Genomic DNA, 8,713 nt, shown 5'->3' on the forward strand with positions numbered 1-8,713 from the left:
TCAGGTAAAACATTATTTCAGAAATACTTGAAATCCCCCACCCCTGTCTGCAAGGTGGGACTGCTGGTGGCAGCATTGCAAGACTAGAAAAACAACAGCTTAGTTGATCTAATAGATCAGGGGTGGGGGATATAAGTGTCTATACATGTTCCTTTACCTTGCTCTCTGTGATGGTGGGTGGCATAGACAGCTCAAAATTCTAGTCACTTTAAATGGGTCTTTGGGAACAAGAAGATGTAAAGGAAATAGCACTTCGTTTTTGGCCTTATAACAGAATAACAGAATGGGAAGGGACCTTGGAGGTCTTCTAGTGCAACCCACTGTTTAGGCAGGAAACCCTACACCACTTCAGACAAATGGTTATCCAATATCTTCTTAAAAACGTCCAGTGTTGGAGCATTCACAACTTCTGGAGGCAAGTTGCTCCACTGATTAATTGTTCTAACTGTCAGGAAATTTCTCCTTAGTTCTAAATTGCTTCTCTCCTTGATTAGTTTCCACCCATTGCTTCTTGTCCTGCCCTCAGGTTTTTTGGAGAATAGCTTGACTCCCTCTTCTTTGGGAGTGTTGGTTGTTGTCCTTGATATCTAGCCCAGGGGTACAGAAAATATGGAATGTATGAGCCAAGGACTGGTTTGTTCATCTGTTTTTCTAGGTGATAGTAAGATTTGAGTTGCAACTCACAACTGGTTTTCTTCTCCAGGATGTTGCCTTTAAGGATGCACCATGCTATGATTCACTCCACATCTGGATGGTCCAAGAAAGAGAAGTTCCCCAACTCTTGTCTGCTGAGATCTAAGTATAGGCTGTCCCCGGATTAATAATAAATTTGATTCCCTAACTCTGTCTTTAACTTCCATTTGTATTTAAGTTGGAACTCATGGTCTGTAGAGATTCTCAGTCATCCAGGTCATAGTTATCCCAAAAGAGCTTTTTCAGGAGGCAACTGGACTTTCTTGTTTTTTCTTTGAAGACGTTTCTTGGATGAGAAGCAAAACGCCTTCAAAGAAAAAACAAGGAAGTCCAGTTGTCTCCTGAAAAAGCACCTTTGGGATAGGTTTGGAATGCTTACAAACTGACTGCCCATCATTAAAAACCCTTCCTTGAGTTGATGAACCACTAAAGCCACACAGTGCTATCAGGAGCTATTGAAATGTGCTGAAAGCAGGCTATTTATTAAAAACACACATGTTCAGGGATTCTTGAAAGCATTGCACGGCTTCAGTGGTTCATTGCCTTTAAGAAGGAGAACGCCATATGCCACTTTTATTACTAGGCAGCCCATTCATATCTATGTATTATAGATATGTGTTACCCTTAAATTGGATGTTATGAACCTGTAACCGCCTGTACTGTAGATTGTATCAAAATAAATAATCAGTATGCAAAGTCTTTTATGTTGTAGCCGTATCTCTTCAGTTGCTATTCCTAATTGAAGTCAGGAGTGGAGGCCAAGCACCTGATGGAAATTAATCAAATTAGACTATATGGAGTAGAACTGATGTGGGCAGAAAGCATCATGCTCCAATTTGCATGAAATGCAAAAATTCTATTGACCAGATTTGTAAGGTCCTGTCTGGCACTTGGCAGTCTTCCTGACCTATCCTCCTTCATCTTAATCCTGCAGGGGTTAAAAGAAGATGGGAAAATAACTGATGAAGATCCTCCAAAGAGAGAATAGAGGTGCCTACAGTCACGTCCATGATATGATTCGAAATGATGCCCTGTGAGGCAAGGTGATACATGGATCCCTTTGAGTTTGGAAGCATCCAAGGATTAAAACATAATTTACCTTAAGGGTGCATTCACCTGATACAGGTAGTAGTAGACCGATGACCATAACAGAACCTGCCCATCTTGGTTGTAAGTCATGACGTTCAAAAATCAGGTCACCTACATGACCAAACTGATTTTATGACCTTTTTTGTAGTGATCATTGAGTGAATGCTGCAATAGTTAAGCGAACCAATGATTTGCTACGAGCTGATTTTGCCAAACACAGAAATAAATGTCAGTTTTCAGAAAAACTATGGTAAAACACAGTCATGTGACCATAGGGTGTTACAAATGACCACTAATGCGGGCCAATTGCCAAGCATCCAATATGTAGTTCTGTGACAACAGGGCCTAACCATTGAAACTTGGGAAATTTGTCATAAGTATCCTTAGGGAGGTCCATCGTAACTTTGAACAATCGCTAAACAACCAGTTGTAAGTTGAGGACTATCTGTATGCTTAATCAGGTAAAAACATAGCAGTTGCTAACCTAGGTTAACTTTAATCTTGGTTAAGTTTTTTGGTTTAGGATTGTATGAACTCAACCTGATTGGTTGTTTTATGGTTTAATGTGTGAACCCAAGAAAATGAGTTAATTGAGGAGATTGATTAAGAGTGTTTTGTGAATTCAACCTTGAGGTGGCTGTCCCAGTAAGAAAGACAGATTTCACCTGCCTCTTTAAGCACTTGCAGTCCTATTGTACACATGCATAGCAAAACCAGGAAATCAAAGTCTGATGTTACCAAACTTTAATTCAGTATTTTTGGTGACTATATAATAATGTTTGTATCTTCCAGTATTATGTTCCCACCTGTTAATCTGCATATTTTACTGTGTTTCCTCGAAAATAAGACCCTGCCTTATATTTTTTTTTGAACCCTGAAATAAGCGCTTGGCCTTATTTTCAGGGAGGTCTTATTATTTTGGGATGCGTGGAGTAAGACGGGGCTCCTCTTGCCATCTTACCTGATTTCCATCTCTGTCTCCCTAACCAGAGGAAATGGCGGGGACCGGCTGCACATGCAGTTAAATATTTTCAGGGAGGGCTTATTTTCTGGGGAGGGCTTATTTTCAAGGAAACACGGTACCTGCAAAGCATTTTAGATAAATTCCAACATTTCCCCCCCTAGATTTGTAACCATTTGGAAATGGCTTTTTCTACTCTGCAGGTACACACGCTGCATTCATACAAAATAATAAACTTTATTATTTAGTACCCCTCTCTTAATCTTCTTCTCCCTAAGATGAGTAGGACTGATCCCTTTCCATAGCTCCATCTGTCTGATTGAAAGTGACAAGTCAACGCTCATCAATTTCATGGAAGGCAAGTTCCTTCAGGGTTCCTCCTTGCTCAGTGTTTCAAACTAACAGGGTTTGCAGTCTGTGCAATTTAATCGATGTTCATTTTTTTCCCCCGAAGAAGAAAAAATGGCAATGGAGTTGGTTAGATACTAAAAGGCACCGACTTCTCCTGCAAGAGTTACGGGCAATATGTTGACCTTTAAAGAAGGTATACATTTCAAATGGCGAATGTACAAACAAAAGTGATCTTTCACCTGAGATAAATTTGAAGAAAAATCTTTCTATTTTGTGCCTTTAGTTTCATAAGGCTGGACTACGAACTGGAAATTGTCCAGTTCTCAGTGGAAGTACATTTATTTTATACACCAAAGGTCTCCGGTTTAGTCCCCAGGATTGTCAGAAATCCAGATTCTATAAATAGTTTCAGTCTTATACCCATTAAAAAAAAAACCTTTCTGTTAGCAGAAGGACAAGCATATCCTTTAGCCTCCCAAAGTGTGTTTTGAGGAACCAAGTTTTCTCAATGGCGATTTCAAGGGAGAGAAACAGCAATGGAGATGGTGCGTTTCTGTGGACCCTGTTGGGGGAAAGTCCCTGCGAGAGGAGACAGCCTTTCCTATTTCACCTTATCCAGCCAGCAGATGTTATTAAGGGCATGTGGTCCTGCAGATAGCCAAGGCCTGAATAACCCACATTAAAAAAAACATTACATTTAAAATACAAAACATTTAAAAAATTGCTACCAACCTGCCTTCCATTGAGGACCTGTATACTGCACGAGTCAAAAAAGGAGCTGTGAAAATATCTACAGACCCCTCGTTCCTGGACATAAATTGTTTCAATTTCTACCCTCAAAACGACGCTATAGGGCACTGCACACCAGAACAACTAGACACAAGGACAGTTTTTCCCCTCACTCTGCTAAACAACTAATTCCCACAACACTGTCAAACTATGTACTAAGACTATTACTATTCTTCTTCTGATCCTTCCTATTACCTATCCCCTTTCTACTTAGGACTATAACCTTCTTGCTTGTATCTTTATGATTTATATTGTTTAATTTTGATTGCTTATTTAGTATCCTATGACTATCACTAAGTGTTGTATCTTACGATTCTTGATGAATGTATTTTTTATGTACACTGAGAGCTTATGCACCGAAAACAAATTCCTTGTGTCCAATCATACTTAGCCAATAAAGAATTATATTCTTTTCTATTTGGATTGCATCCAAGGCCTACTGGTAACCATTGCAGTTCCCAGAGTCATGGTGTTAAATAGGCAGAATGAGACGCACCCATGACTGTTTGGACTGCTCCTTCTGTCCCGTGTGAACATTATTTGCCTGATCTCTTGAACACTTTTACTGCTTTCAACTCCTCCGTTTCATATCATGGAGAAGTGCAAATTGTAAAAGGAGTTTAATGTAAGTCCAGTGTTCTATGTTCTGCTTTCATCTGATATGATGAAAGTACAGATAGTCCTCGACTTATAACGGTAATTGCTGGTTCTTATAAGTTAGGGCTGTAAGTCATGGTCGTCATTAAGTGGGCCACCACATTGCTGCCCTGGATTATGTGACCATCTTCATAGCAGTGGATAAGTGAATACTGTGGTTGTTGAACAAACCTGTTTTTTTCAATGGGCGTTTTTGGCCAAAAAAAAGGGAACCCAGCAAAAAATTGTGCTCATGTGATCATAGGATGCCGCAATGTGAGCTTGTGGCCAAGCAACCAAAATGCGATCATTGACTACAGTGTGTGCGTATAGCCATTGGAGCTGCGAAACTGGGCTATTAGTAACTTCGGGGAGGTCCATCATAACTTCCAATGGTCGCTAAGTGATTGGTTGTAAAGTGAGGACTACCTATAATACAGCACATGCACCCATAACTGTTCTTGAATATGTGAATGTGCAGTAGAGGTGGTAATCACTCACCTTTGCTACTGGTTAGCAAATGTAAGCTCACGCACGACACCTCTGCGCGTGTGCAGTACCTGATGACGTAAATGGGACATGATGACATCCGGGCGGGTGAGCGGAGACTCCTGCAGCAGCCGCTACCGGTTCACCCGAACCAGATAGAACCAGCTTAATATCACCACTGATGTGCAATACATCCCTATCAGGTACACATTCGTCAGTTCGCTCCCACTTGCAAAGATCTGTGGAAGCTGACCATTTGACGTGACAAGTTATTAAACTGCACAAACGATAATTTTGCACACGCACATGGTCCCCAGCTAGTTTCAAGGGAAATGGAGTTGCATAAAATTCCCTGCGTGCCTCCATTTCATTTCAAGGCCACTGCTGACACTACATTTGATGAACAATTTCTCTTTGGGTTGTTTGTTTTGCCTCTACATTTCCTGATTGTTTGCTGGGCCTTTACGCGGCTCTGTTAGAGCAGGGGAGGAGGGTGGGAGGGGGGAGGTTTTGTTTGGCAAACACCTGCAGTTCCCGAGCAGCCAACCGTTTATCTTACAAGGTGTTCAAGTTCACCCTCTCAGTCAGCAGCCACCAAAGTGATCGGGTTTCATTATACACAACACATTTATCACATGCAGGAAGTATTTTCGTCAACCTCAAAGGTTTATTTTACTTTCATTGATGTCTTTTATTGTGGAAACAGCAGAAAGCTGGCCTGACAACATGCAAATAAAATGCGTAACATGGAAGGGACAATTCTGAGCCCAGATAAGGAAACCCAGGAGAGCTGATAACGCACAGACCCAGCTGGCTTGTTCAGTCAATTCTGACTTCACGTTGACGACTTCGCTTTGGGATGAAGTTTATTCCATGGGTGAAATTCAGCAAGTTCTGACAGGTTCTGGAGAACCAGTAGCGGAAATTTTGAGTAGTTTGAAGAACCAGCAAATACCACTTCTGGCTGGCCCCAGAGTGGGGTGGGAATGGAGATTTTGCAGTATCCTTCCCCTGCCATGCCTACCACGCCATGCCCACCAAGCCACACCACACCCACCAAGCCACGCCCACGGAACTGGTAGTAAAAAAAATTGAATTCCACCACTGGTGTCAGTGTTGGAAGCCATATTAGGACGGAAGCTTCCATGCTGCCACCTTCTTGTGTGGGAAAGTAGGAGGGGGGATTTAGTAGAGGGCTTGTTTGTAGACATAATAGCATTCTTCCTGTCGGTCAAGGTCAGGGCGATCCGGCATCTGGAGAAGGAGTGGTCGGAGTGCTGAGTCGAGATGGGATGGACATTGATTAGAGCTTGTGATCGACTAAGGAGTGAGGGGATGGTTTTGGGGGTTTTGATTTACTGAGATGAAAACCCGGATCTTTCAGATTCGGGTTTTCCCAGATGTGCCAGTTTACCTATTCCAGTAAAGAGAACTTTGGAAAATGCTTCCTTCTATCTCTTTACTCAGAGTGGGGGTTTTCTGGAATGCGGACAACTGGTTTATTCCAATTTCCGAGACAAGGGGAAGCTTTAATGATTCCATTGGCTTTAATGTAGTTTTTTCTAATGTAGCCGGCTCCTTCCAGATACATTCAAACACTGCAGGTCCAAGAATTCTCTGCTAGAAGGCCGGAATTTGCAATCTCCTCAGGTTGGGAAAGGAAGTTTTAGGGTTTAGCTGTTGAAACTTGGGTGCTCCAGAAGATTCCTGAAAATACCATGGATAGCCAAGGAAACAAAGAAATGGATCACAGAAGAAATCAGCCCAGAGTTTTCACGCAAGGGACAAAGGATCAGATTCAAATTTGGACATATTATGGAAAGATCGTGTTGTGGTCTGTCGGCTGCCAGTCCCTCCAGCAACTGAATCAGATGAGGAGGAGGTGTGCGAGTCAGGGTCAGCATCAACGCAACGAGAGGTGGAAGAGGGAATGGAGCTGGCAGAGAGAGAGCGAGAGAGGCAGCCTGGGCTGTCTGTCAGCCCTCAGATGGAGAGTCAACAGTCTCCAGGTCTGGAGGTGGCTGATGAGGAAGAGGAAGAACAGCTGGGTCCAGTGCCTGATGCGCAGAAGGCAGAGGAGAGGAGAGCAGTGGAAATCCGTGGGCTGATCCTTGGGAAGGAAGAGCCACCGCTGCTAGCAAAGCCCCACCCTAGCTCTGGGGATAAAAGGCAGGGGGCAGAGATGAATAGGTATGGCAGACAACTATTCATCTCCCTGCCAGACAGACTTGTTAGCCTGCGGTGAAAAAGAAACTTTTTGCCGGGGCTGCTGACACTCCTAATAAAGGTTCTACACTCAAGAGACCACCACATCAAGGAGGATGAAGTTAATTCTAGGAGTGATAAGTGCACTGTTGGAAGATCTGAAGGAGCAGGTTGAGGACAGTTCATCCTGGAGAAGGTCTGCCTACACGGTCGTTAAGAGCTGACACAAATTTGATAGCACATCGTCAAATGGATTCTGATAGGCTTCAAATCATAGATTGGGCAACAGGAGCAAGGAGAGTTTCTGGAGTTAGCAGGTAGTTCAAAGCAGGCAATATACATACCTATGTTGCTATTGTCATGTTGGAAGAAATGTCCATCTGGGTTCAGTTCCAAGTGGGGAAAAAGACATTGGAAACATGGGGGCTGTTTGGAAAGATGGTTTAATGGTGGACAGAACCACGTGGTTTGAGGTCCTGGGTTATTGAGCACATGGGTGAGAGAGAGAGAGAGATTTATACCCTCTCTTGGGCTTCGAACTTGCTTCCTGTTCCTGTGAAAGAAATGTATTCTGATTGGTTGTCAGACTCCCATGGGGCCATGCAGAGGTAACTTTGTAGGTTGTCTTGAGTCCCAAGCTTGGTTGAAACTTGCTGGGTGATGTAATGAAGGGGCTTTGGGCAATTCCTATTATGGCTTAATGGCTTTGTCCTGGTTTGGATCTTGAGTGAGGGCTAATCCTATCACCCTGGAGCTGAAGGTCTTTTGTCTTGTAGATAAGATGGCCCAATCTTTTGTCTTGTAGATAAGCTGGCATCAAAATATCTGCTGGGGCTTAGTTTCTATGTCCCTTAAGATTTCTTTTTTAGGGAAAATATTCTGCCTTTTTAATATTTCCTAGAATATTTCATTTTTCTAGGAGAAGAGTGGGTGCTAACTTTCTACAGTTATATTTTTTAAATACTTAATTTAAATTTTTTTTTACATGCATTAGAGCAAGTGACAGGGACTGCTTTTTTTTAGACAGCATGAGGGATTTGGCTTGGCTCTTGGAGGCCAGGGAAAGTGCTATCTTCAAGGCAGAGGTTTGTCTGAGGATGATGGCAGAAGATTCATTGGCTCAAAAGCATTCCTCATCTGGGCTCTCTAACATTCCCCTCAACCTCAAAGCAGTTGCCATGTAAAAATATTATATTTAATATATTTATATGGCAGTATATTAAATATAATATATATTCACATTGAGAATTTGAGGGAATGAAATCTGGAGAAGTTGTGGCTGTTTCAGTGTTATTGGCTGCTGTTGGGCTGTTGTTGCTGCAGTCACATGATCTTTATTTTCATTGTTCTGTGATAGTTTCCCAGACAGTCTCACAATCCTTCCCTTCCTCTCCAACCCAGCAGCAGACACTTACATTCCTGCTGGGAAGGGGAAGGAGAAAGGGACAGAAAAGGGGAAGGGGAAAGGGAGTGAGAAGGGGGAAGGAGAAGGGGAAAAGG

The sequence above is a fragment of the Pituophis catenifer genome, unplaced genomic scaffold (assembly GCF_029215685.1).
Source record: "Pituophis catenifer annectens isolate HBS135680 unplaced genomic scaffold, rPitCat1.0.hap2 SCAF_1, whole genome shotgun sequence".
Taxonomy (NCBI): domain Eukaryota; kingdom Metazoa; phylum Chordata; class Lepidosauria; order Squamata; family Colubridae; genus Pituophis; species Pituophis catenifer.